Here is an 8,215-nt window from a genome sequence, read left to right on the forward strand (position 1 = left end):
TATGTGTGACGACATTGGTTGCGTCAAAGGAATAGAAAGAATTTCGTGAATCTCATATGAATTGTGCGAGAAAAAATACTCATTTTTTTCAATCCTTAAAAGACCGTCATCGAAGTGATAAATGTAAAACATTATATGCAATTATCAATTTTCTATTCTTTATATATGTCTGTAATTATTTTTAATATTGTTTCATCAAGCTCATTTAGTATATGGTTATATATGCAATTTCGCTCTTTAAAATTTTATATATTTCATTTTTTAATTCGTGTAAAGTTGGATCATCTGTCGTTTTTGTTTTTGGAAACTTATTGTTTTCGTCTTTTTTTCTTAATTTGTTTCACTTAACTACATTGAAATGTTGAGTGCTAATATATTATCACTAATTCATTATATAGTAATTATATTGTTTTATAATTGTACATTAATTTAGTTTATTAATGCATTATTATATTAATGGAATGATAATATGTCAATTAATGGAATAAAATATTGTATCGAGTTGTCCTTTTTATATACTCAATCTTAGGAAATTATAATATATTAATTGAATAGTAATATGTCAATTAATGGAATGAAATATATTTAAATTGTCATAAATAATTTAATAAATGGTATATATAAGTAACATATTTCAATATTATTCCATTAAATATTTAATGAAGTAATAAAACGCATTATTAACTAGATTTTTATTTTTTATTACATTTATTACGAATTAATTATTTTAATAATTTTTAATTATATAAATTACTTTATTTATTTAATTTTCCTAGCATTTTTCATTATGATTTTTTTTTTTTTGTATTTTCGATAATTTTGTAACATAAGTATTTGTAATGATTATTTTGCATATCAACTTATACTTTAGAGAAGGAAAAAAATAATGTCTTACATTAGCATAAAATAATAATTTGATTTGATTTGTTTGATATTCTTATTAAAAGTATTGATTTTAAGGATAAGATTAATGACTTGATTTCATTTGTTTGATATTCTTATTTAAAGTATGAATTTTAAGGATATGATTGATCACTGATTTTATTTGTTTATTTATTTTTTGTTATGTTTGTCTTTGTTATATACAAATTGATGTTATTTAGGTTTCTATTTATTACTGTATCAAATCAATGTGTGTATTATGCTAAATAAATTATGAGCATAATATTTTATACCTAATAAACACGTAAAAGTGGTAATATTTTAAAAGCCATGTTATATTAAAATTGGTTACTTTTGTTATGTTTCCTTGGTTATGTTATTTCTGATTCTGATTAATTTATTACTATTTAATGTTATTATCAAATCAATACATGTGATTTGAATAATTTTTTTAGTAACCCCTAACAATCGCATTTATTTATTATGCATCTCAATAATTTCGGATTCTTATTAATTCTAATTGTTTGAATTTGTTTGATTTGTTCTAACCGAGTAACACAAAAAATAATAAAATATATTGTTTGCTTAAAGTTATTTTATTAACTTATTTAGTATGTGAAAATGAAGTATAAAGACCATCAACACAAACTGATCATTTATCTCATTCTTTCTCAACACGTTTTGTTATGATCATGCTAAACCAAGGTCCTCACCTTAAAACTTTTTTTTCTTCATATTTATGTTTTGTAATTTCATAATGCGATCAGTATTGTGCGATGTGCATGCTCGCTTTGAAGCATTTTATTTATCGCCAAATGTTTATTACGTTATACGTTTATTATTTATGCGTATGTATAATAATCTAACAAATCATTGTTTTGCTTTCCTTTTAATTTTCAGATCCATGGATAACATCGTGTGTGCTATATGCGGCGACGTCCGCAAGGGAGAAGCATTGTGGCGTTGCGTAGAATACAAATATATGATTTAGATATATTATATGGATGGGTTTTAAAAACTTTTACTTCTGGTTTTCCATCTTTGATTATACATTCAATAATTGTAAGTTTAGTTTCGATGAAGAAGTTGAGTTTAATGAAGGTGATAATGTAATAAAAAAATACTAAAGTAACTCATGTATGTATTTCGTTATTTGTAATAGAGATTCTTATATAATTTGTTGAATATGTTTAAATAAATCTTCTTTAGTGTTTATATTTTTATGTTACAATATTAATTTGTACGTATCGTAATAATTCTTTTATTTTTATCATTTTTTAATATTTATGTAAAATATTATTAGTTTGTACGTTCATAATTTTTTTTTTGCTGTTAATCTTTTGAATCTTTATGTACATACATGACATTAGATTCACCCTTCTTCATTCACTGTAATTCCAATATTATGATATATTAGAAACATTGTGCCTAGATGTATTTGTGACAATATTTGATTTTGTATGTTTTGAAATAGGAATAATTATTTATGCAAGCATATTAGGATTTAGAAGTAATGTTTTTGCAGAAAAACCTATACTAACTAGAGAAATATATAAATTATATAGCATTCTACATTGATCGGGGAAGGAAAAAAACACATTAAAAATAATGTGTGAAATATATAGTAAAATATACATATGTGAAAATCGATGTTGTCAATCCAACGAGGACATTATGTGTGTGTATTCTTTGGATCATTAAAAACATTTTAGAGAAATTATCTCTTTCCCTAAAACAAAATGGTTTGATATTCCAATGAAAATAAATCGACGTACAATATTACGAGATTGATTTTTATGAAGTAGGTCTCGATTACGGATTTGTTGAGATTGCAAACTGAAATTTGAGGAAGATCTCTATGAGTATGAGTATTAATATTAGTATTAGTAGTAGTATTAGTATTAATATTAGTATTAGTATTAATATTATTATTAGTTTTAGTATTAGTATTAATATTAGTATTAGTATTAGTATTAGTATTAGTATTAGTATTAGTATTAGTATTAGTATTAGTATTAGTATTAGTATTAATGTCAATCTCAATATCAATATTACTATCAGTATATACCAATATCAATATTAGTATCAGTATTAATAACAGTATCAATATCACTATGAGTATGAGTATGCATGAGTATGAGTATGAGTATGAGTATGAGTATGAGTACGAGTATAAGTATGGGTATAAATATCAGTATCAGTATTCGTATCAGTATTAATATCAGTATAAGTATCAGTATAATATCAGTAGCAGTATCATCAATAGTATCAATATCAATATCAATATCAGTATTAGTATTAATATCAATATCAATATCAATATCAATATCAGTATCAATATTAGTATTAGTATTAGTTATATTAGTATTAGTATTAGTATTAGTATTAGTATTAGTATTAGTATTAGTATTAGTATTAGTATTAGTATTAGTATTAGTATTAGTATTAATATTAGTATTAGTATTAGTATTAGTATTAGTATTAGTATTAGTATTAGTATTAGTATTAGTATTAGTATGAGTATCAATATCAGTATCAGTATTAGTATCAGTGTTAGTATCAGTATCACTATTAGTATTAGTATTTATCAATAACAATATCAGTATGAGTATGAGTATGAGTATCCATATCAGTATCAATATATGTATCAATATCTATATCTATATGAGTATTGGTATGAGTATTGGTATGATTATTGGTATGAATATTGGTATGAATATTAGTATCGGTATTAGTATTGGTATAAGTATTAATAATAATATTAGTATCAGTATCGGTATCGGTATCAGTATCAATATGTGTATGTGTATCAGTATGTGTATTAATATTCGTATCAAATTAATATCAGTATCAGTATCAATACCAATATCAATATTATTATCATTATTAGTATTATTATTAGTATTCAAATTCATATTAGTCTTGGCCTATTAGCATTAACATTAGCATTAGCATTAGTATTAGTATTAGTTTTCTTATTAGTATTGGCTTATTAGTTTAAACATTAAATATTCATATTAGAAGTGGCGTATTATTATTAATATTAGTGTTGATATTAATATTAGTATTAGACTATTAGTATTAATCATCGTATTAATATTAAAATTAGTATTAATATTAGTATTATTAGTGTTGATTTTAGTATTAATATTAGTATTGGTATGAGTATTATCAATGTTGGTTTTAGTATTAGTAGTAGTAGTTGTTAGTGGAATATTAGTGTTAATATTAGGGTGGATAGGCAATTGTACGCCGCAATGTCCAGAGATAAAAGTAGATTTGAGATAAAAAATAATTATCAACTCAGAATCGGGCGATATAACTAAAATTACGAGCAATGTTGTGTGACAAAATATTTTCAGCGAATATGAAGGTAAATCACAAACAAATGAATATTTTGTATTATTTACATGTATGTCAACTGTTCAAAGTTTTCGTTCGTTTTATTTTATCCAAAATATTTTTTTTTGAAAAAATTGATCTCGTGCATCGCACGGGTGAATTACTAGTATAATATAAAAAGAGAATCTATGCCCTCAATGATTGACATGTGGCAAATGATGATGTCATTTGTCAAAATTGCTTAGTTGGAGTTCAATTGATGAGGTGGATTCTTCAATTGATTATGTGTCATTTTTATTTAGGTATGTTTTTAAGTTTTTTCCTATTTCACATTTACACAATCATTTAATAATTACCACATATTTATATATAATATTTCAGGAATTTAATTTCCTATCATTTCTAAAAATATTATATTTTTTATAGTTTTAATTTTCTGAACTATATTTTTCGTCTGTTCTTTTTTTTTTAAATTCAGAACACTCAATTTTTTAACGAGTATTCGATTTTTTATATCATATTTTACACACTATTTTTTTATAGCGAAATAATTATTATTATATTTAATTATCTATACACGGTTGATTAATTGTTTTTATCTCACGTTTTTAATTTAATTTTCCGAAATATATTTTTCGAATGTCTTTTTTTTTTTAAAATAGAACACTCATTTTTTATGATATATATTTTGGAATTTAGTTTTTTTAATAATAATATTCGAAAATAATAATAATAATAATAATAATAATAATAATTATTATTTTTACAAATCATTAATAATTATTAATCACTATACATGGATTTTTTTTGTTTAAATATTTTGCCAACTTAATGTATATGTATTAATTTAATTTTATGAATATTAATAACTAAACAACATTTAAAATTTGAAATTAAAATTTTTGTATTCCAAATTTTGAATTTCAAATATTTTTTTACTATAAATTATCAATCATTCCCCAATTTTATGTCATATAATTTGATTTCTTACCTATTTAAGTTGATTGGTTTTGATTCATATGGTTAATTCATGGAAAATATCTAATCAAATAATTGGTAAGATTATAACATTAAATGTGTATTTCCATAAGAACTTACTATTTATTTTTTTATTATATAAAATTCAAGTATAAATACCCCTCATTCCAATCCATTTCACTCACTCATACTCTCCACCCGAATTTTACACTCGCATAAAAATAAAAAAAATAGGTCAGCCCGAAATGGCTGCAAAGAGGAAATATTGTATTTTTTTGTTGTTAATATATTCATAGTTTAACATGTTCTTTATTTCATTATTTTGATATAATGTATGTGTCTAATGGTTATTTACACATATACATGTATTTAGTCTAACATGTTATTTGTTGTTTGTTTATGTTATTTTTGTAGATATTATGGATAATATCGACATATGGGCTATGTGTGACGACATTGGTTGCGTCAAAGGAATAGAAAGAATTTCGTGAATCTCATATGAATTGTGCGAGAAAAAATACTCATTTTTTTCAATCCTTAAAAGACCGTCATCGAAGTGATAAATGTAAAACATTATATGCAATTATCAATTTTCTATTCTTTATATATGTCTGTAATTATTTTTAATATTGTTTCATCAAGCTCATTTAGTATATGGTTATATATGCAATTTCGCTCTTTAAAATTTTATATATTTCATTTTTTAATTCGTGTAAAGTTGGATCATCTGTCGTTTTTGTTTTTGGAAACTTATTGTTTTCGTCTTTTTTTCTTAATTTGTTTCACTTAACTACATTGAAATGTTGAGTGCTAATATATTATCACTAATTCATTATATAGTAATTATATTGTTTTATAATTGTACATTAATTTAGTTTATTAATGCATTATTATATTAATGGAATGATAATATGTCAATTAATGGAATAAAATATTGTATCGAGTTGTCCTTTTTATATACTCAATCTTAGGAAATTATAATATATTAATTGAATAGTAATATGTCAATTAATGGAATGAAATATATTTAAATTGTCATAAATAATTTAATAAATGGTATATATAAGTAACATATTTCAATATTATTCCATTAAATATTTAATGAAGTAATAAAACGCATTATTAACTAGATTTTTATTTTTTATTACATTTATTACGAATTAATTATTTTAATAATTTTTAATTATATAAATTACTTTATTTATTTAATTTTCCTAGCATTTTTCATTATGATTTTTTTTTTTTTGTATTTTCGATAATTTTGTAACATAAGTATTTGTAATGATTATTTTGCATATCAACTTATACTTTAGAGAAGGAAAAAAATAATGTCTTACATTAGCATAAAATAATAATTTGATTTGATTTGTTTGATATTCTTATTAAAAGTATTGATTTTAAGGATAAGATTAATGACTTGATTTCATTTGTTTGATATTCTTATTTAAAGTATGAATTTTAAGGATATGATTGATCACTGATTTTATTTGTTTATTTATTTTTTGTTATGTTTGTCTTTGTTATATACAAATTGATGTTATTTAGGTTTCTATTTATTACTGTATCAAATCAATGTGTGTATTATGCTAAATAAATTATGAGCATAATATTTTATACCTAATAAACACGTAAAAGTGGTAATATTTTAAAAGCCATGTTATATTAAAATTGGTTACTTTTGTTATGTTTCCTTGGTTATGTTATTTCTGATTCTGATTAATTTATTACTATTTAATGTTATTATCAAATCAATACATGTGATTTGAATAATTTTTTTAGTAACCCCTAACAATCGCATTTATTTATTATGCATCTCAATAATTTCGGATTCTTATTAATTCTAATTGTTTGAATTTGTTTGATTTGTTCTAACCGAGTAACACAAAAAATAATAAAATATATTGTTTGCTTAAAGTTATTTTATTAACTTATTTAGTATGTGAAAATGAAGTATAAAGACCATCAACACAAACTGATCATTTATCTCATTCTTTCTCAACACGTTTTGTTATGATCATGCTAAACCAAGGTCCTCACCTTAAAACTTTTTTTTCTTCATATTTATGTTTTGTAATTTCATAATGCGATCAGTATTGTGCGATGTGCATGCTCGCTTTGAAGCATTTTATTTATCGCCAAATGTTTATTACGTTATACGTTTATTATTTATGCGTATGTATAATAATCTAACAAATCATTGTTTTGCTTTCCTTTTAATTTTCAGATCCATGGATAACATCGTGTGTGCTATATGCGGCGACGTCCGCAAGGGAGAAGCATTGTGGCGTTGCGTAGAATACAAATATATGATTTAGATATATTATATGGATGGGTTTTAAAAACTTTTACTTCTGGTTTTCCATCTTTGATTATACATTCAATAATTGTAAGTTTAGTTTCGATGAAGAAGTTGAGTTTAATGAAGGTGATAATGTAATAAAAAAATACTAAAGTAACTCATGTATGTATTTCGTTATTTGTAATAGAGATTCTTATATAATTTGTTGAATATGTTTAAATAAATCTTCTTTAGTGTTTATATTTTTATGTTACAATATTAATTTGTACGTATCGTAATAATTCTTTTATTTTTATCATTTTTTAATATTTATGTAAAATATTATTAGTTTGTACGTTCATAATTTTTTTTTTGCTGTTAATCTTTTGAATCTTTATGTACATACATGACATTAGATTCACCCTTCTTCATTCACTGTAATTCCAATATTATGATATATTAGAAACATTGTGCCTAGATGTATTTGTGACAATATTTGATTTTGTATGTTTTGAAATAGGAATAATTATTTATGCAAGCATATTAGGATTTAGAAGTAATGTTTTTGCAGAAAAACCTATACTAACTAGAGAAATATATAAATTATATAGCATTCTACATTGATCGGGGAAGGAAAAAAACACATTAAAAATAATGTGTGAAATATATAGTAAAATATACATATGTGAAAATCGATGTTGTCAATCCAACGAGGACATTATGTGTGTGTATTCT

The sequence above is a fragment of the Erythranthe guttata genome, chromosome 12, assembly GCF_056151865.1.
Source record: "Erythranthe guttata isolate IM_541 chromosome 12, IM_541, whole genome shotgun sequence".
In the NCBI taxonomy this organism is placed as follows: domain Eukaryota; kingdom Viridiplantae; phylum Streptophyta; class Magnoliopsida; order Lamiales; family Phrymaceae; genus Erythranthe; species Erythranthe guttata.